The following is a 22,173-nucleotide window of genomic DNA, read 5'->3' on the forward strand; positions in this document are numbered from 1 at the left end:
CTGTACAATTTCACTTACTAATATGAATTTCCAAGAATAGGCAAATTCACGAAGATAGAAAGTGGAATAGAGGTTAGCAGGGGCTGAAGAAGAGAAAGAAATGGGGAGTTATCATTTAATGAGGATGAAGTTTCTGTTTGGGATAATGAATACTATTGATGATTGCATGATATTGTGAATGTACTTAATGCCAATGAATTGTACACGTCAAAACTCTAAATTTTATGTATATTTTCCCACAATTAAAAAAAAAGAATATATAAGCATTTGTGTGTAGGTTTTCATATGAATAGAAGTCTTAATTTCTCTGGGATAAAAGTCCAGAAGTGCAATTGCTAGTTTGTATGATAGTTACATCTGTGTTTTTCAAGAAAATGCCAGAGTACAGTACATTTTAAATTCCCATCACCAATGCATGAGTGGTCCAGTATCTCTGCATACTCACCAAAATGTGGTGTTTTCACTAATTAAAAAAGTTAACCATTCTGATAGATGTGTACTGGTATCTATCTCACTGTAGTTTTAATTTGCATTTCTCTGTAAAGCTGAAACTCCAGTACTTTGGCCACCTCATGCGAAGAGTTGACTCACCAGAAAAGACTCTGATGCTGGGAGGGATTGGGGGCAGGAGGAGAAGGGGACGACTGAGGATAAGATGGCTGGATGGCATCACAGGCTCGATGGGCGTGAGTCTGAGTGAACTCCGGGAGTTGGTGATGGACAGGGAGGCCTGGCGTGCTGCGATTCATGGGGTCGCAAAGAGTCGGACACGACTGAGCGACTGAACTGAACTGATAACCAGTGATGTTGAATGTCTTCTCAGATGCGTTTTGCCAATTTTATATCTTCCTAGTTGAAGTATCTCATCATGTCTTTTGCCTACTTTCTAACTGTGTGGTTTGCTTTTTCACTATTGACTTTGGAGAGTTCTTTACATTGTCTACATACTAGACTTTTGGCAGAGGTATAGGTTGCAAACAATTTCAACTACTCTTATCTGTCTCTCAATTGGTCTAATATCATCTTTCATACAACAAAATTTTTAACTTTTGACGAAGTCTGATTTATCATTTTTTCTTTTTGTGGATTATGATTTTTTGTGTCAGATCTAAGAACTCTTTGCTTAGTCCTAGATCCCAAAGTTTCTTCCTACTTTTTTTCCCTAAAAGATTTATAATTTTACATTTACATTTAAATGCATGATTTAGTTTGAGTAAATTTTGGTATAAGATGTAGAATTTAGGTCAAGATGATTATTATTTCCCTTGCTGCTGCTGCTGCTAAGTTGCTTCAGTCGTGTCCGACTCTGTGTGTCCCCATAAGACGGTAGCCCACCAGGTTCCCCCGTCCCTGGGGTTCTCCAGGCAAGAACAGATTATCCCTTAGGGATGACCAATTTCTTTTACACCATTTGCTGAAAAGACAATCCTTTCTTCATTGAATTTTAAAAATTACCCTAAGATAATGCTTTATCCTTTCTTCCTTCCCTCTTTCTCCTTTTGGCCACTGCTTTATATAATCTACACTGTCTTCACTGTGGCTATAAACAGAGATTGGCACCTTCATGCTATGAAGTTTGATGATAAGTGTGTATTTGGAAGGCGCACCTTTATATTTTCTAAATATTTATAAAACACATAAATCAGTATTATGCTGGTCCATTTTTGCACTTTCATAGCCCTCATTTAATTAATGAGCAAAAGAGAGATGGAGACAGGTAAGACCTTTCAGTCCCCTCTTTCTTGTACAGTGTGCTCAGTGTCAGCAGCCTCAGTTCATCTGGGTTTATTTTTATCCTGGTGTACTGGGAGCAGCGGGGACTTGGGAATGAGGCACAGGTGTCTCTGTAGCAAACGTGGTGATTTATGCAAACAGATCTTATACATTACTTCTTCCCTTCCTCCCTGTCTCCTTCCTTCTACAAATGATAAATAACTAGGAGTAATATGTTACACAAAGGAGACATTTTTTCTTTCATAGAGATTTTATTCTGGTGAAGAATAAAATTTTATTCTGGAAGAAGATAAGCAAATAAAGTGAAAACAGAATGAACTACACTCATTCTGATAGTAGTTGTGTTGATTATAATGTTAGAATTACAAAATGTGTCATTAGAGTGATATGTTTTGATTCATTGACAATGTTTTACTGATTTCCCAATATTTATGGCATTTACCAGTAATGTCCTAGTTGCTGCAGTTAATCTGAAAGAAAAAAACTGTATAAGTTTTGATTTCCAAGAATTTATAATTTAGCTGAGGAGGTAAGAATATACATAAGCACAAGTATTTTCAATTAGTGTCATATAAAGAGAATGATAAATAAACATAAAAATAAAAACACTAAAATAGTCCAGTGAAGAGGAAAAGTCTCTTCCCTTGGGAATAATCATGGAAAAGCACCACTAAGTAACATCATAAAGCTGGGCTTTGCAGTCAACAATAACAGGCAGACTCGATGGACATGGGTTTGGGTGGATTCCGGGAGTTGGTGATGGACAGGGAGGCCTGGCGTGCTGCGGTTCATGGGGTCGCAAAGAGTCGGACACAACTGAGCGACTGAACTGAACTTCCTGTTGTTGCTGTAATGATAAAATGAGATCATATATATGGATTTAAAAAATGGTATATAGTGCCAATTTAATATTATTAGGTAAGAAACTTCATGATGGCTTAGACTACTCCTCATATACCTTTGCATTCTCCATGTGCCTGTACCCAGCACACAGAGTCTACCTACAATCAGCAGCATTATTAAAAGTAGCAATGATTCCACAGTACATTTATTTGCCTATACACATAGAATCTGTTTAATATGTCTGATAAATGAATGTTCTGTGAACTTGTTTACAAAGAATTTAGCATGTAATTATTCTGTTTAATCACAGTGAATCCCTCAGAAGAGAAAAGTCCTATTACTTGTGTCAAAAAAAAGAACACCCAAAGGATTATTACTTGTTACACTTCTGTGATGATATATCTAGTGTGATGCTGAATAAAAGTCAAATTATATATCTTCCACTGGCTTCACTTTATGTAAGCAGATTTATAGTCACACTATAGCATGCAAAAAAGTTTAAAAGGTTTGAGCCTAAATATTTAAACATAATTTTTAATAATATATGATTAGATATATACATATTAACATATGTATATATACAAACAGATATCTAGAAGTATATATCTATATATGTAAATATATAGATGTATAGCTATTATAAATATACAACCATATGGTCTATATTGAAATTAATATTGCTAGTGTCTCAGAATGTGCTAAGTTTCAAGTCACATTCATAGGGAAACAAAATCAGAAATTGTGTTGTTAAAATTAAAACTTTATTCTAGAACTCTTACAGCATCCTATATGGGAGAAGCTGTCTGTAATAAAGATTGATGTAGCAGAAATTGTAACATATCCACCAAAATGAAATTTTACGGTCAGCTTTGTGGATGAAAAATTTAAGACTTGTGGTAGTAAAGTGACGAGTTTTATGTATTATCCCCTTATGAATCTTTTTGACCATTTGGAAAAGTCTTATGGGGTTAAACATCCAGGTTCAACAAACAAACAAACACATAGGCACTGTGATGGATGAGGAAAGACAGAAACTGCATCTGTGCACGAGTAAGGCAGTCTGAGTAAGTCAGTAGTAAGGACGGGAACAGCATGGTTTCTGCCGAGTGTGCTACACACTTAGCAGAGCAGATCCTGAACACGTGCAAGGCCTCATGGTTTGGGTCAGCAACAGTGTCTAACAGTGATGTGGAGCTCCTTCTAGGATAAGTCACGAGTGTGTAATTTACCATGGAGGGGCCTATTTATGGTACACAGGGGGATACCTCGCTGGTTGCTTTTTCACACAGTTATTAAATCTTAGTGGCAGTTAAAATCCAGGATACTGTATGACTTTGCACAAGATGACAGGATGCTTCCTACATGCCTCTTGTCTTTGGAAAAATGCTATTAAGTATAAGCTAATCAGAACTCAAGGAATGGGAAAAACGTGAGTTTTCGAGCCAGATGAACTTGCCTTCAAATCCTGGCTCTTTATTTAGCTTTTGTTGGCCCAAGCTTTATGTTTTTTTTTGTACAACAGACAGAACAATATGCACCTTGTATGATTATTTTGAGTATTAAATGAGATCAAAGTGAGTGAAAGTCGCTCAGTCAGGTCCAGGCTCTTTGCGACCCCATATAGCCCACCAAGCTCCTCTGTCCATGGGATTTTCCAGGCAAGAATACTGGAGTGGGTAGCCACTTCCTTCTTCAGGAATCTTCCCAACCCAGGGATCGAACCTAGGTCTCCTGCATTGCCTGGGAGACCTGGGTTTGATCCCTGGGTTGGGAAGATACCGTGGAGGAGGACATTGCAAGCCACTCCAGGATTCTTGCCTGGAGAATTCCACAGACAGAGAAGCCTGGTGGACTATAGTCCACGCGGTCACAAAGAGCTGGACACGACTGAACGATTAAGTACATTACAATGCAAGCTCAGCAAGAGGAAAGCAAGTTTAACTGCCTTTTGTTTTAATGTTATTCTGTTCTGCACTTAATACGTAGTCAGGAAACATTAGCTGATTTCTTTCCCTTGAGAACTTTCATTGCTAAACCCAGAAAGATGACAGCACAAAGACTCTGTTTCACTGATCTAAGTACTAATCAAGAAGCTCTAGGTACCTAGGTAGTACAAGAAAAAGTATGCTGTGTAATTTGTGAAGAACCTTGATAAAATCCAAACCTTGTGATTTGGTCTGTTCCTTTACATAAACATAGTGTGGAGGGGTGTGGGCAGAGAAAGAGAGAGGGAGGAAAGGAGATGACACAGTTTTCTACATCCTCAGGTATGAGAAATTACTAGCAAATTACTCTTGGAAATACTCAGATTGTATTTCAGGAGTTGCACTGAAAAAGGTATTTTAGCTAAAAATTTATTATAGCATTACCAGTCTGAGACCCTTACTTCTTTGGATCTATTAACTAGCATCACAAATAATGGATGCTCCTTACAACAGATTTAGAGTACCGAAGGGAACAGCGTCAGGTTGCTACATCTGGATAATTTTCAGGGGTGGAAAATATAATAATGAGGATACCAACTGGGCCACCCACTGCAAACTGTGGGTGACCAAATAAGCCAATGGAACCTCTAATGAGTATTTACTCCAAAGGACTCTGTATGTAAACGACTTCCAGACTGATGTGGTGCCAAGCTTAGAGGATTAAGTCTTTCAATGGCTTTTGTTGGTCAGCAGCCAAGGCATCTAGGAACAAAGGAGGGGGTCTCCTTGTTAAACATATCAAGAATATTACTTTCAGACAAGAAGAATGCAAAGAATGGATCAAAGAACACCATAAAATAGATGGAAGACAGTAGAAATAAGTAATAACAGCATCATTCATACTCTGAGTTTAGGGTGATTATGTTTAGTTAGGGCATTATTTTTCAGAGGACTTTAAAGCACTGCTTAGCATTTATGTGGTCTGGCCTACATTATAGGTAGTTGTGTACATGTCTTAGGTTTTGATGATCTTGAGGGCAAGAGTTTCCTCTGCTTTGTCTCATGAGTGTGCCATTAATCTTCTGTTTCTTTCTTCTTCTTGCACTAAGCAGAGTATAGATATATTATTGAAGAATTATTTTTGAAACATGTTATTGAAGAATTATTTTTGAAACATGTTAAAATGAATTTGCAACCACTTTTGCTTTAATAACATAAAAGGTACCAGGAGGAGCATATCATGGTTTTGTTTTTGCTTTTTTAAGGAGAGGTAAATCTGTAATACAAAGAAATTGCATGTCCAGAGGGAACAACTCAATACCACTTAGAAAGTTAGTCGCTGGGTTTATTCTGACTCAGGGTTCTTGTATATCTCAGACTAATCAAATCCCCCAAAGCAATGCAAATGACAGAGTACATATGGAAAATCACATTCCCTGTATGTTTACCCGGAGAAAATACAAAGCAAGAAAATGTTTGCACACTATGACAAAAGTCAGTGCTAGAATAGATTCTAAGATGGCCACCCAAACAAATGTTTACTTCTGTAAAGCAAAGCAAAACAAAACAAAACCTAATTGGGTATTTTAAAAGTTTGAAACATAGCAACAAACTTATTTGATTCCTTTTTTCTGTTTCCAAATAGTTGTGTTAACATTGTGGAACCTCTACCTTTCTGACCCTTCTCAAAGAAGTGGTCAATCGCATTTTACAGCAAGATTTCCTGATAGACATTGTCAAATGTAAACTTTGGCCACCAATTTCTCCTTCTTTAGGCAAAAGGTAGCCACAGTTGGAACTGCACTGTGTGGTTTAAAGACCTTCCCAATGATCGGCACTGCCAGTGTGGCCACAGTCCTAACAAAGATAGCCATTACTCTTTTCTTAGATGGACAACAGTTGCATGCCTGCAGTTACTCATGTGTTCAGAACGCTTCCAAAATGTTTGTTTATTTATATCCTTAATTTAACAGGCTCATATAGTGCCAGAAAGTGTTCTCTGTGAAGCAGATAGAAACATTATCCCTGTTTCATAAATGTGAAATTGAGGTTAAATAAATTGTTGAAAGTCATGCATCTCAAAAGTGGTAGAACTGGGATTCAAACCCAAGCCACCTGGTTCAAGTGCACTGACTCAAACTCAAAAACACATGTTTTAAGGAAAATCATGACAATGGCTGGGTTTTCATATGGTCCTGTCTAGCTTAATCTCTCTGAAACTGTGTGGTATACATCTTCCTCCTTTAGCCCAGATCCAGTTCCTCAATAGAAACAGGAAGTTCTCCAGCTCTCATCCCCCTGTGGGGGCAGGGGCGGGGGGTCTTACATAGTAGATTTGAGAGGAAGCTTAGACTCAGGAGAGTGAAGGAGGTGTCTGACTAGACATCTGGGGATATGTCTGTGCTCATGAGGACTCCTTGAGTCCCTTTTTTTGACAGCTCCTTTCCTTTGCTGCTACCAGTAAATTCCAAGTTGTTCTATTTCCCATTAGTTCAGAAAGTGGTAGAGTATTTCTCACACCTAAAGCAAGTGCTATAGTATATAAAAATCATTTAAGGTTTCTATCCCTGGGTGGGTGGTGCAAGCAGAAATAAACAGGTTGAAAGTCCATCAGGAATGAAAACATATTCCTCCTTTTTCTTTTTTTTAATTATCCTTTTTCCCTCCTCACCCCATCCTCTGTTCCGCGTTTAAACACTTACTGCTGGTCCAAGTTACGTAATTGATTTTCAGGGTAAAGCTTTTTTGGTGTGTGGTTATGGAGTCAGCTTGGTGCTGGATTTCTGAGGGGAGGAGGGCTGGGACATGTGGAAACAGAAGACAAGGGAAGAAGGGGTCTTAGTGTTACTGAGAGAGTAGGTCCCAGTAGTGCTGGTCCTTAGGGAAATAGTCCTGGCGAAGGAGAAGGGGCGGCACCAGGGATGGCTCCAGGCTGTGTGAGACAGGAGGGAAGAGGGGTCTCAAACTGGAGCTTCAAAGTCTGAGCAAAGGGAAGCCAGCTTTGAGTTCTCAGCAAAGATCATGAAACTGTCTCTTTGCAGCGCTTAACTCTTAAATTAAAAAATAAAAAGAAAGGAAAAAAAGAGCATATACCAGCCTTATCCTCCAGGAACCTAGCACTCAACTTAATTCTAGAAAAGAACTGGGATTTGTTTGAGGTCAAATGCTAACATTTCTTCTTGAGTACTTTTGTTTTGCTCTGGGAGTGTCTCTAAGTTGACCAGTCATGCTTCTGTGAAATCCAAATTGGCAACGTGGGAAAGGAAGGAAGAATATGACCACATATCTTGAGGGAGTGTCTTTTTATCTTCTCTTCAGTGGGGGAGTCAATAATATTTTTAACTCCTTTTCTCTTAACCTGAAGAACTACACCCAGAGCCAGCTCTTCAGTTTTCTGTAAATCCCATGTGTGACAAGGGTTCAGGAATCTTGCCAACACATTTAAAGCCAAACTGCCCAGAAAGCCATATGGAGAAGGGAGACTCAGTGACTCATACGCAGACCATTTTATGCATTACGTGTTTCTGCTATCTGTTGGGCACACTGTGATTCACAACAACTTTAATTAAAAGTAAATGTAATATTTGCAATAATTTGAAGAATATGAAGCATGGCCCCATTATTTAGACTCTCTGAATCTTAGTCACTACCAAGACCCCCTCAGTGGAGAGAGGGAAAAAAAAAAAGATTTATATGTGTGTGTGTATGCACACACTCACTCTAACATGCCAGAGAGAGAGCTGGTATGGCTGACTCACCTTAAGCAAGTTGCTGAGCTCTCCTGGCTTTATTTATCCCATCTATATAAAAATGACAATAACAACGAAAATGAGATAAACTCTGGAAAAAGTTGAGGAGCCCCATAGTGGATGGGGGCTCTATTTGACTTGTGTGTGTGTTTGTGTTAGTCACTCAATTGTGTCCGACTCTTTGTAACCCCGTAGACGGTAGCCCACCATGCTCCTCTGTCCATAGAATTCCAGACAAGAATACTGAAGAGAGTAGCTATTTCCTTCTCCAGGGATCTTCCCAACCCAGGGATCATTGCAGGCAGATTCTTTACCTTCTGAGCCACCAGGGAAGCCTTCCATTCGACTTAGATATCTCTAAACCTTGCAGTTCTACTGTTTCACTATCTGAGGTTTCCTTTCTTCCTTTTTTTCCCTCCATCCATCCCTTTCTTCCTCTCTTTTTACATGTATTTATCAACTCTATTAAGTGCTAAGCACTTAATTTACTGTAATTAACAAAACCCCCAGCAGAGAAGAAAGATCTGTATCTCAAGGTCAATGCATCCTTCTCCTTAAAATCCTTGTGTGACTTCTTATTTCTTTTACAATAAAGACCAATGTCTGGGTCATAGCTGAGCAAGCCTCATCTCTCTTCACTGTCACCTTGTTCTTATACCTCTGGACACTTCCACCTTCTTTTTCACCACACAGCCTCCTGCCACAGGGATTTTTCACAAACCATTTCCATTTTCTGGAACTTTTCCTCAGCATGGCTCTCCCTTCGATTAGTTAACTCCTAGGTACCCTTCACTCTTAACTTTCATGCATTGGAGAAGGAAATGGCAACCCACTCCAGTGTTCTTGCCTAGAGAATCCTAGGGACGGGGGAGCCTGGTGGGCTGCCGTCTATGGGGTCGCACAGAGTCGAACACGACTGAAGCGACTTAGCAGCAGCAGCAGCAGGTACCCTTCAACTCTCAGCTCAAATATCACTTCCTCAGAAAAACTTTCTCTGACCCTTCGTCTGGATGAGGTTCTTTGGCTGTGTGCTTCTACGTGCTGTGTCTCATTTACCTATCTGAGCTTATATTTATTTATTACTCTCTACTCTACCAAGCAGCAAGCTCCGTAAGACCAAACTCTGTATTTGTTTACTTCCACCATTGTGAAGCCAGAGCCTCCCACAGGCCCTGATCAGTGATAAGTGCTCAATATTTGTTATTTGAATGAATCCATGAGTGAGTAAGTGAATCCACCAGGAAAATTCATTGTCCCCAATTCTTGTCCTATAAGTTGTTTTGTAGCTTTATATAAAGCAGTTCCTCCTTTAAATAAAAAAAAAAAAGTGCACTGCTTTACTATACAAATGGACTATAATAATGAAGATAATTTTTTGAAGACAGTGCCTTATTGTGACCTTTCTTCTACTCGTAATCTATCAATATTATTAACCAGATTCCTGCAGCTGAAGAGCTTGGTAGTTCTGAGATAGCCTCCAGAGAATTAAGACTTCCAGGCTCTTCATTAAGATGCATATTGTTTAAAGAAAGAAGGAACCCAGGGGCTTACAGCATGCTCTTTCAAACATGACTATTTGACAACAATGATCAAGACATTTAGTTTACTTCCTAACAGATGAGGTTTAAAAAAAAAAAAAAGTACTTTCTTGGGAAAATGAAAATGACTGAAAATTTAGAAGAGATGGAGAGTTGGCTACTAAGGAGAAAACCCCCAGGAAATTGATCAGTTGGTATTCAATTGCAGCTTTTGTGACTGTAGTTGAGAGTAATGCTACATACATTTTGTCCTATAATGTATATACTGAAATAAATTCCATAGTGTAAAAGGCATATAAAAAAAAATGAATGAATTTCATGAGTCTGATATTACATCACAAAAGCCAGTTTTTACTAGAGACAGCATTATTAGCTACTGTTTTTTGGTGAATTATTGTTTAAATTACTTGGTCATTATATCATAATTTCAATCATCTTAGAATATAAATTAATTATCCATGACTTACTACAAACATCTGAACCAAGTTCATTTGAAATTAAGTATGTAAAAGCCTTTACATTTTTCTGAATTATTTTTAGATCTTAAATTACTATATGTATCCCTGGATTTTTCACTAGACTTCAAATATAACCAAGAACTTCTCAGTGGTATTAAGATATTTTGGAAGAATACTGAAATAATTACATAAACAATTAAAAACAAGTCAAGTGGGTTATGTATATTAAATCTTGTAAACTGTTTACAGCATCCCACCAAAAATAATCATTCCTTCTTTTAGTTTCTCACCCCTTAGTCATTTTGCTGAATATTGGTATAGTCATCTGAGAATGAGAGTAAATAAAGCTCCCCTCTCTCCATCCATGTACTTTAATCAGTAGGTCAAGTACACAAGTCCCCTTTGGCAGGCTGGCGAAACTTAGGGACCTTCTCAGAATAACATTTAAATAAAATAATAAAACTAAAAGGAATGCTGTTTATATTTAAATATGATTAATCAAGTTTGTAATATGACAATATATGTATTTATATGTTAAATAACAAGATATAGCTATAGATTTAATAAATACCATGATTTAAAAATAATGATGGGTAGGAACAGTATTTTGAGTTCCAGAAATGACTGTAATGTGATATGAAGATATCTGTGATTTCTATTGTTGACAAAGTCACAGATACTGCTCATACCACTGTGATCCATTGTGTGTATTTACAACTGAAAGACATGGAGCTGGAGGTTGGTGAAAATACAGATGTCATGCTTTTGCAACCAAGTTCACAGACCTCTGGTTAAGAATCAGTCCACTGTTTAATAAGGAAAATAAAGATGGTTTAATCAACTGAAACTTGGATATTATCCATGGATTTAATTTCATAAGTTTGTACTGATGATAAGAACAGTAATAGCGGTAGCTAAACACTTAAAACAATTATTAATGGCCAGATATTGTTCTAAGTGCTTTAAATATGTTCACATTACGTCATTCTTGGAAAAACTCTATGAGGTAGGATTTTACAGGTATACAAAGAGGTGATGTAACTTGTCTAAAGCCAAACAGTTTTGTAAGTGATAGAGCCAGGTCCATCATGGTCTTTTAACTATTGTGCTATATAACTGGTTTCTTTGTATTTGCTTGAGTTTTGTGGTAAATGATGGAAGGCCAGAAATATATGAGACATTTTTTCTAGTAGAAAAGGTTATGAAACATATTTTAAATATCTGTAAATTTGCATAGTTCAGTTCAGTTCAGTCGCTCAGTCATGTCCGACTCTTTGCGACCCCATGAATCGCAGCACGCCAGGCCTCCCTGTCCATCACCATCTCCCAGAGTTCACTCAGACTCACGTCCATCGAGTCTGTGATGCCATGCAGCCATCTCATCCTTGGTTGTCCCCTTCTCCTCCTGCCCCCAATCCCTCCCAGCATCAGAGTCTTTTCCAATGAGTCAACTCTTCGCATGAGGTAGCCAAAGTACTGGAGCTTCAGCTTTGGCATCATTCCTTCCAAAGAAATCCCAGGGTTGATCGCCTTTAGAATGGACTGGTTGGATCTCCTTGCAGTCCAAGGGACTCTGATGAGTCTTCTCCAACACCACAGTTCAAACGCATCAATTCTTCTGCGCTCAGCTTTCTTCACAGTCCAACCCTCACATCCATACATGACCACAGGAAAAACCATAGCCTTGACTAGACGGACCTTAGTCGGCAAAGTAATGTCTCTGCTTTTGAATATACTATCTAGGCTGGTAATAACTTTTCTTCCAAGGAGTAAACATCTTTTAATTTCATGGCTGCAGTCACCATCTGCAGTGATTTTGGAGCCCAAAAAGATAAAGTCTGACACTGTTTCTACTGTTTCCTCATCTATTTCCCATGAAGTGATGGGACCAGATGCCATGATCTTTGTTTTCTGAATGTTGAGCTTTAAGCCAACTTTTTCACTCTCCTCTTTCACTTTCATCAAGAGGCTTTTGGCTCCTCTTCACTTTCTGCCATAAGGGTGGTGTCATCTGCATATCTGAGGTTATTGATATTTCTCCCGGCAATCTTGATTCCAGCTTGTGTTTCTTTCAGTCCAATGTTTTCATGATGTACTCTGCATGTAAGTTAAATAAGCAGGGTCACAATATACAGCCTTGACATACTCCTTTTCCTATTTGGAACCAGTCTGTTGTTCCATGTCCAGTTCTAACTGTTGCTTCCTGACCTGCATACAGATTTCTCAAGAGGCAGGTTAGGTGATCTGGTATTCCCATCTCTTTCAGAGGTTTTACTGTTGTCTATCTAATTTATATACTGTTGAAACTAAATGTCAGAAGCACAAGAAAGGGAAAATTCACACAAAGAAAGTCTGTGATTGTTAGCCATTACCAGATCTTATTTTTCTTCTTCTTCCTTTTTTTTTAAATTATAAGCTGTTCGTGGTTAAAACATTGAGTTTGAAATTTCTCTATAAGGTTAAAACATTTTTAAATTTATTGTTGTATTTTTTTTTGACTCTGTTGAAATTCTAGAACCACTTTGTTGTGAAAATGTCAAGGTCTCAGAAGTCTTAATAAGATTAAAAATTTAGGAAAATTAACATGGTATTAAAACCTGGCTACTGTAATAAAATATTAAATATTTTTCAACTCTAAATTTTGCAAAAGAGAAAGCCCACAATATGTACCAACTTTTCAACAGGGTGAAAACACTATCTTTTTTTTCCTGAAAGATTTAATGAATTTAGGGTTACTATTTTAGAACACACAAAAATTGAGCCAACTCTTAACTTTCTAGAGAAAGGGGAGATGAGAGTGGCATGAGAATTCATATGTGGTGTCAAGCCAAACATAGTATTTAACGTAAAACTTTTATTTCATCAAAATATTAGTTAAGCTTCTAACAAATAGAACTAACCTCTTTATTGGGGCTTCCCTGGTGGCTCAGAGGTTAGAGTGTCTGCCTGCAAGGCGGGAGACCCAGGTTCAATCCCTGGGTCGGGAAGATCCTCTGGAGAAGGAAATGGCAACCCACTCCAGTATTCCTGCCTGGAGAATCCCAAGGATGGAGGAGCCTGGTGAGCTACAGTTTGTGGGGTCGCAAAGACTCGGACACGACTGAGCAACTTCACTAACTATCTATCACTAACCTCTTTATGTATAAAGTTGTCAAAAGAAAAAAAAAAACTTTGGGTAGAAAGAGAAAAAAATCTCATGCTTGGATTGCCCAAATATGCATAATTATACTGAATAATAAACATCAGTGACCATATTATTAAGGGCTTCCGAGGTGGCACTAGTCATAAAGAACCCACCTGCCAATGCAAGAAACGTCAGAGATGCAGTTTCTATCCCTGGGACAGGAAGGTCCCCTGGAGGAGGGCATGGCAAACCACTTCAGTGTTCCTGTTTGGAGAATCCCATGGACAGAGGAGCCTGGTGGGCTACTGCATTCCATGGGGTCATAAAGAGCCAGACATGACTGAAGTGACTTAGCACATACACTATATTATTAAACTATTTTCCTCAGGAGAGCAGGCATATGACAACAGAATTAATAAAAGGAGGGAAGAAAAATATAGGGGAAAAAATACCCCAACCATTTTAATGTTCCTTTATAGTTTAATCACTATTGCTGACTCAATGGAAAAAGAATTAGTTAGTTGTTAATCAATAGAAATTAACTAGTGCTAGCTATAAAGTATAACTAGTGTGAAGGAAAGTTTGCACATTTTACAACAATACAAATGTTAATATGAAACATCCTGAAACTTCAAGTGGTGTGTCTTAAGCCTAATCAACCATTTATTTACTGAGACATAAGTCACTGTTAACAAAATAAATTTATGATGGATACCTTCCCCAGTGATCCAGCTGTTAACGAATCCACCTGCAATGCAGGAGAACCCTGGTTCTATCCCCAGAGAAGGGACAGGCTACCCACTCCAGTTTTCTTGGGCTTCCCTGTTGGCTCACTTGGTAAAGAATCCATCTGAAATGTGGGAGACCTGAGTTTGATCCCTGGGTTGGGAAGATCCCCTGGAGGAAGGAATGGCTACCCATTCCAGTATCCTGGCCTGGAGAATTCCATGGGGTCGCAAAGAGTTGGGCACCACTGAGCAACTTTCACTTTCATCTAAACATCCAAGTTCTTTCCAAGCACAATTAGTTTCATCCTTTTTTGGTCTAAGTTTGTACCCCCTTACTTCAGTTTTCATGCCAGTGAGAAATTGTTTCATAAATTGAGGACATCTTGAGCAAACTTAGAAATCACATTTTAAAAATTACTTGAGCTTCATTGTATATGAGCTTAATTGAATATCTGTAATAAAAAGAGCAAATTGGCTTCACAAAGGTCAAAAAATATTTATTGAATGAATGAATGAGTAAAAGAGAACTCTGTCAATGATAATTTTTTCAAAATGCTTCACTTTTGACAATATACTTACTGTTGTCATGGACTTGCTCATGTTTTGTGTTTATTCTAAGTATATTCAGCAGTTAAAAACAAAACTGAAATTCCCATTAAAACCTGACCATTATATTCTAGGAATAAAGTAACTTATAGAAATTTTACAAATTATGGGTCTAGCTCCCACTTAAAACTCTGTATCCTCTTAAGAAACCTTTGAAAGAATAGGCAGAAAGAATCACTTAGACTTCCCAGATAACTGAAGAGATTTATATGACAAGGAAAGAGGTAATTTCCTTGCATTGAGTACAGTAAGCCAATCAACCTCTGCTTAATGGCATGGAAGACCAGTTTCCTAGAGTCACTGAGAAAAACAAAAAGCAAGACCAGTCAAGAACATAAACTTATGAAAGGCAATCAGGCACTCATTAAAAAAGCTTCAGTTCGATTCAGTCGCTCAGTCATGTCTGACTCTTTGCAACCCCATGAACTGCAGCACACCAGGCCTCCCTGTCCATCACCAACTCCTAGAGTCCATCCAAACCCATGTCCATCGAGTCAGTGATGCCATCCAGCCATCTCATCCTCTGTCGTCCCCTTCTCCTGCCCTCAATCTTTCCCAGCATCAGGGTCTTTTCCAATGAGTCAGCTCTTCGCATGAGGTGGCCAAAGTATTGGAGTTTCAGCCTCAACATCAGTCCTTCCAATGAACACCCAGGATGGATCTCCTTTAGGATGGACTGGTTGGATTTCCTTGTAGTCCAGGGGACTCTTAAGAGTCTTCTCCAACACCACAGTTAAAAAGCATCAATTCTTCGGTGCTCAGCTTTCTTTATAGTCTCAACCCTCACATCCATACATGACCACTGGAAAAACCATAGCCTTGACTAGACAGATCTTTGTTGGCAAAGTGATATCTCTGCTTTTTAATATGCTGTCTAGGTTGGTCATAACTTTCTTTCCAAGGAGTAAGCATCTTTTAATTTCATGGCTGCAATCACCATCTGCAGTGATTTTGGAGCCCAGAAAAATAAAATCAGCCACTGTTTCCACTGTTTCCCCATCTATCTGCACATGAAGTGAGGGGACCAGATGCCATGATCTTAGTTTTCTGAATGTTGAGCTTTAAGCCAAACTTTTCATTCTCCTCTTTCACTTTCATCAAGAAGCTCTTTAGTTCTTCACTTTCTGCCATAAGGGTGGTGTCATCAGCATATCTGAGGTTATTGATATTTCTCCTAGCAATCTTGATTCCAGCCTGTGCTTCCTCCAGCCCAGCATTTCTCATAATGTACTCTGCATATGGATCATCGAAAAAGCAAGACAGTTCCAGAAAAACATCTATTTCTGCTTTATTGACTATGCCAAAGCCTTTGACTGTGTGGATCACAATCAACTGGAAAATTCTGAAAGAGATGGGCATACCAGACCACCCAACCTGCCTCTTGAGAAACCTGCATGCAGATCAGGAAGCAACAGTTAGAACTGGATATGGAACAACAGACTGGTTCCAAATAGGAAAAGGAGTACGTCAAGGCTGTATATTGTCACCCTGCTTATTTAAAAAAGCTTAATGTAATGAATTTTTGTGATGTGGATACTTGCAATATTTAATTTTTATCCACTAGGAAAATCCTTATATGTTTGAAATATGTTTCCCACACAGACAAAATCTTTTTTTAGACATCTTGTGAAAGTCAAGTACAATAATTAGGCACATTTTTTTTGTGTTCCAAAATGTGTGCTTGACATGATCAACTGTAAAGAAAACTAATGTAAACATGTGTCTCTATTTAAAGTCATTTTTCATCTCTTAACTTTTTAATGATAATTTGCTGATTCCTTTCATTATATTTGCGGAATTGGGAGAACATAAAGAAAACTGACTCTGTTAGGCAGGAGAGCAACTGGTTAAACTAGACACCAAAAATCAGAAACAGCTATGCTCAAGTACATTATTTTTGTACTCCTTGCTTAATTAAAATTTTACCAAACTATATCCTTTAAAAATGATGCTAGCCATGTGACCATGAATTTAGATTTCCTTCACAGGGCCTACCATATATTCAGTACAGTAGGACTTTTTAAAAAAATATGTAAGGTATAAATGAGGATTAAGAGTGACAGTATCACCTTGTTTCTTGACTAACAGTACAGATTTTGTAAAGTTAAGTAATGTGTAATCCAAGCATATTCTCACAGATCTCATCTATTTTTTTGTATCTATTTTTGATTGATTCTTTTAAAAAGGATTGAGATTAGTAATGACACTTGAGCTTGGGATAATTAAAATTTTGTTAATAAAACTCTCAACAAAGATAAAAGTATCAACAGTCCATTCCAAGGATCCTATAATATAATCTATATATAATTTATATGATTCCCTGGAGAAGGCAATGACAACCCACTCCAGTATTCTTGTTTGGAGAATCCCACAGACAGAGGAGCTTGGCGGGCTACAGTCCATCCATAGGGTCACCGAGTCAGACATGACTGAGTGACTGAGCATGCACACCAGTGCAGGAGACGTAAGTGATGCAGGTGCTATCCCTGGCGCAGGAAGACCCCCTGGAGGAGGGCATGGCAACCCACTCTAGTGTTCTTGCCTGGAGAATCCCCATGGACAGAGGAGCCTGGCGGGCTACAGACCATGGGGTCACAAAGAGTCGGACACGACTGATGTAAATTAGCACACATCATATTATTGGCCATTTCTATTCTAGGTCAGAGAAATTGCAAAAATACAGTTTTGCAATGCAGACAATTCTGAATCAATTGTCAGTTCTTTTACTTCAGTGGAAGTGGTCAGCTAAATTTTTTGAAGAGTTCTTGTTCTTTTTTTAAATGCTAATATATTACCATCTTAATATGGAGTGCATTCTACAATTTAGATGAAATTATCTCTGGAGTTCAGAATTTCTGTTTTCAATAATTATTCACTGACCCTTTTCTATATATCAGAAACTACTACGAACTTGAATATAGAAATGAGTCTAACACCTTACCTGCACCAAGGAAATGTCTAAACAACTAGAGTAGTTTGTGATAATTGCTGTAACAAAGGGAAATAAGTTCTACTGAGAGAAAAAGTGGGACTTCTGTTTCTAGGGTTGGGGTGCAGGTGGAGGGAATGAAGGAAAGGGCGCCACCAGAGGGATAACATTCACTTAACTCTTTACTGGGCCATGTCATAGATTAAACCTAGGATTTCTCTTTTAATCAGTATTCTGTAGTTGATACCAATAGCCTACTACCAGGCAATGTTTTCATTTGCTCTCTCTGTATTTCTGACTGTGGCAAAACCATTTAGCATATCTAGGGTTGGCTACAATTCACCAAAGTTTCTGTGGTACATCAGAAATTTGTTAACCTTTTTGGAAAAATGTAAAAATTTGCTTTTCCTTTGTATTTTTAGGAGTGAAAAGATGAGTGATAGTGAGTTCATGAGTAGTGTATTTTTTTTCTTTTTTTAAAAAATTTATTTATTTATTTATTTTTTATTTTACTTTACAGTTCTGTATTGGTTTTGCCATACATTGACATGAATCCACCACCTACTGGGTGTGACTGCATAGGTGAGAAAGCAGCTATTCCACAGACACACTCTAGGGCAGTGGTGCCCTTGCCAACCCTCTGAAACCTTCCCTGGTGAAGAAAAGAGAGAGTGGAAGTTCTGTTTCTGGGGTTGGGGTGCAGATGGAGGGAATGGAGGAAAGGGCTCCACCAGAGGGGTCATATTCACTTAACTCTTTACCGGGCTGTGTCATAGCTTAAACCTAGGATTTCTCTTTTAATCAGTATGCTCAAGCATAGTGAGTGGAGTCAACAAGAAGCCTGTTTTAAAAATGTATTCACCTTACACTTGCTTTCAAAGAGTTTCAGCTGTAGAGAAACTATACCTTTCTGACTTTAGAAGGATGGGTTGGAAATATGGGTGAAAGAGAGAAGCATAAAAACTTGCTTGGCCTTCACTTTGGAGAAGAGCATGAGTATATCATTAAAAGAGAAAATAAAACCTACTACACTTCCAGTAAGTTGTTATTTTAAGAGATAATTAACATTACAATCTAGCACACTGTCTTGTTCATTATTACTTGATTTGTGGATTTAAAAAAAATTCCATTGAGAAGTCCCATGGAGAAGCAAAGTTGCCTCACGGTGCAGTTTCCCAAGGCTCTCCAATTGAGGCAAAGCAGTGCTATTAATTATGAATTTGTGGGATCTTATTCCACAATGGCGAGATCTCTCCACACTGTCCGGAAGTGTTTCCATTCCAGTCTTACAGACACAGCCATCTAACACTGATGGTGGTTTCTGTACATATGAACTTTCAGATACCTACTCTTCTCTGTCTCATAAAAATGAGCATTTCTCAACTCTGAATGAGGCTGTCATTTGAAGTAATGGAGTGGTTTATTAAGGAATGTATTGTGCCTTAATTAAGATGCAATTACAGAAGTCATACCTCTCTCCTCTCTAATTTTGCTATGATGAAAATATAAAAATTAAGTAGTCCAAATAGAAAATATAAAGCAGCGATGATAACATTAAGCAAAACAAATCAACAAACAAAACAACTCAAAGCTTCAAAATTCATATGCACATCCTAGGACTTTTAGATCATCGCTAATCTTGTGTCTGTGAAATTTTAGCTGGTACAGTGATGACCCTGGATATATATGGAAGAGGAGACAAATTTTCATCATGCAGTTTATCATCTATTTGGGGAATTTTATGTAAATTAATGAGAATAATAACGCTTTTACAACATTTATAATGTACTTTAAGTAACAGGTTATCTCATTTGACCACTCAACAGTCTAGTAAATAGTGATTATTATACTATACTCATTGTGTATTTGTGGAAACTGAGACATTACTTTGCCAACAAAGGTCTGTCTAGTCAAAGCTATTGTTTTCCAGTAGTCATGTATGAATATGAGAGTTGAGCCATAAAGAAGGCTGAGCACTGAAGAATTTATGCTTTTCAACTATGGTGTTGGAGAAGACTCTTGAGAGTCTTTTGGACTGCAAGGAGATCCAACCAGTCCATCCTAAAGGAGATCAGTCCTAAATATTCATTGGAAGGACTAATGCTGAAGCTGAACTACAATACGTTGGCCACCTGATGTGAAGAAGTGACTCACTGGAAAAGACCCTGATGCTGGGAAAGATTGAACGCGGGAGGAGAAAGGGATGACAGAGGATGAGACGTTTGGATGGCATCACCGACTCGATGGATAGGAGTTTGAGTAAACTCTGGGATGCCTGGAGTGCTGCAGTCCATGGGGTCGCAGAGTCAAACACAACTGAGTGACTGAACTAAACTGAGGCTTGGCTGATAATTTGCAAAAGATGGTGCTCAAACTCCATCTATAACTTGTATTTTCCTCACCATAATGCATAGTAGGACTTTCACGCTATACAAAAACTAGATGTCTAGAGCCTTATGATAAATTAACTGGAATTATAAAGTGAGCATATTTTTGAAGTCTAAAATATTTGATTTTATTACTTGAAAGTGATAGAATTTATTATAATGTAGTGCAACCCAATGTCCCATTGTTCTGTGATTCTGGAATGTGAGGAGGAGGATGAAATAGTCTCCTTTCTGCTGGGAACACTCTCAGTCTCCTGCTGCTCAACTCTTCACTGGGCTATGTAGTGACATAAATGGAGAGTTGCTGTTTTTATGTGAGGGACTACCCCACATGAACATGGTGGGGAAAAAGTCTCGGTAACCTCTGAGCTTCTAAGGAAAGGGAAGGAAAGATGAGAAGTCTCAGCTTTCCCTTTTATCTACTGAATGAGGCAAATTATCCATAGCCTTCAAAATCATCAAAATGTAAGTGATCTTCCAAGTGGTAATGGTTAAAGCCTTCATCTCATATTTTTCTGTATTAAACATTTGTTACTTTGTTCTCCTTCTGTAGAGCAAAACCAGTGGGACGGTATGAACAAAATTTACACCAGAAGGGAGTTCTAGCCACCTCTTTAGATTTGTGTTACAAGTGTGTTTCTGTCTGTTTTATTTCCATAGAGGAAGGTGAAGCGCAATCCCCACTTTGGAGCAGTGAATACAGTGATGGGATGGCCGGCACGCAGTGCTGGTTGTCCTGGTAACAGCATCTCAAATCTTACACTAACATCTGGTGTTCTTAAGCTTAACAGCTGGTTGTCTACAGAAAAAATTGAACAAGGAGTTGAAACACAAATGGGAATACCGTAAAATAAAAGGAGTTACCTAGGAGGAATACCAAGAAATAACTAAGCTAAAGCAGGAAATGAGATGCAACTTGCAAAATGCAGAGAGAAATATATCAGGGATTAAAAAATGGATAAAAGATAATGTCACTTGGAAAATAATGAATATTGTGAGTTTTAAGTTTTGCATTATTTTTATAAGCAAATTGACCAACATGTTGGAAAGATGAATGATCAAAATTAAATTTTGGAGAATATGAACCAACAGACTATATTTTGTACTCTGTAAGTCCCAACACAAGTGGAAATCATGATTGCAAGTGTAGTCAAACCTTTTGAAAATTCTTGGTAAAGTGTTTGAAGATGAGAAAATACTTAGGATTTCTTGTAGAAGTAGTTGATCAGTAGCTTTTAACTACTGATTTCTACTCACAGAATTACATGTTATTATAGTTGAAGGATTTGAGGTTATTTTTATTTTGAGGAGGTGTTTTTATTATGGACTCACTGAATACATACTGAAGTAGTACTCATTTTAAATCACAATGTTAATACAAATAAATAATGTTGGTACCAATATCACTCATTTTGAAGGGCACAGGATATTATTTATGAAAAGTTGTTAACAGAGATTCATAGTGATAATTCTCCACCTTCACCTCTAAACTTGGAACATTCATTAAATTATATACAATAGTATAAAAAAATTCCTGCTATATCTACTCTCATACTAGGTAACAAAATATATGATATAGAAATAGGTTCTTTCCTATAAAGAAACTGACTGAAAATAAGCAGAGGCTTTCTTGTGGTTTAAGATATAATCATAGAAAGTTAAATAAAGCCACTGGACTCAGAAGAGTGTGAGACTTATTCTGAGTAGATTTAATAGGCAGAACCAGAAAATCTAGATAAGAACGGAAAGGGAATCCAACTTTTACTTCTCACAGAGAAGAATAATTTAGGAATTTGTTTCCAAAAGGGAAGAGACAGCCCCTCGAGGCCATCATGTCCAGAGTTGCAGGGGACAAGTTGTAGTCATTTGAGAATGCTGTATATAGAAGGCAGTCAGGGCCATACATGGACAGAACTCTGGAGTGAAACATTCTATCAAAAAACTGGAAAATCTGAGAGCAGAGCTGTTTAGAATCACTGTGTTAGGAAGATAAAAGAATGAGGATGACCCATTTAAGATAAGGTGAAGAACCAGGGATAATGAGTGCTAGACACTAAGAAATCAGTGTCCATTAAGGACAATCATGTCCTTCAGAAAGAGACAGAATGAAGTGAGTAGGGATAACTCTCTGTATTGACCTCTTTGAAGGTTA

The 22,173-nt window shown here is 37.9% G+C and overlaps 1 protein-coding gene and 1 long non-coding RNA gene across 2 annotated transcripts in view; both read left to right on the forward strand.

The window, feature by feature from the left end:
- Window positions 1–22,173, forward strand: part of DKK2 (dickkopf WNT signaling pathway inhibitor 2) — a 126,332-nt gene that overhangs the window by 67,395 nt on the left and 36,764 nt on the right. The gene's annotated exons all lie outside the window — the stretch shown is intronic.
- Window positions 9,140–13,457, forward strand: LOC120861749. The gene is made up of 2 exons (XR_005720598.1): window positions 9,140–11,488; window positions 12,514–13,457. It is a non-coding gene; the product is annotated as an uncharacterized LOC120861749 (long non-coding RNA).

This window comes from Oryx dammah, unplaced genomic scaffold (genome assembly GCF_014754425.2).
Source record: "Oryx dammah isolate SB20612 unplaced genomic scaffold, SCBI_Odam_1.1 HiC_scaffold_3, whole genome shotgun sequence".
Taxonomy (NCBI): domain Eukaryota; kingdom Metazoa; phylum Chordata; class Mammalia; order Artiodactyla; family Bovidae; genus Oryx; species Oryx dammah.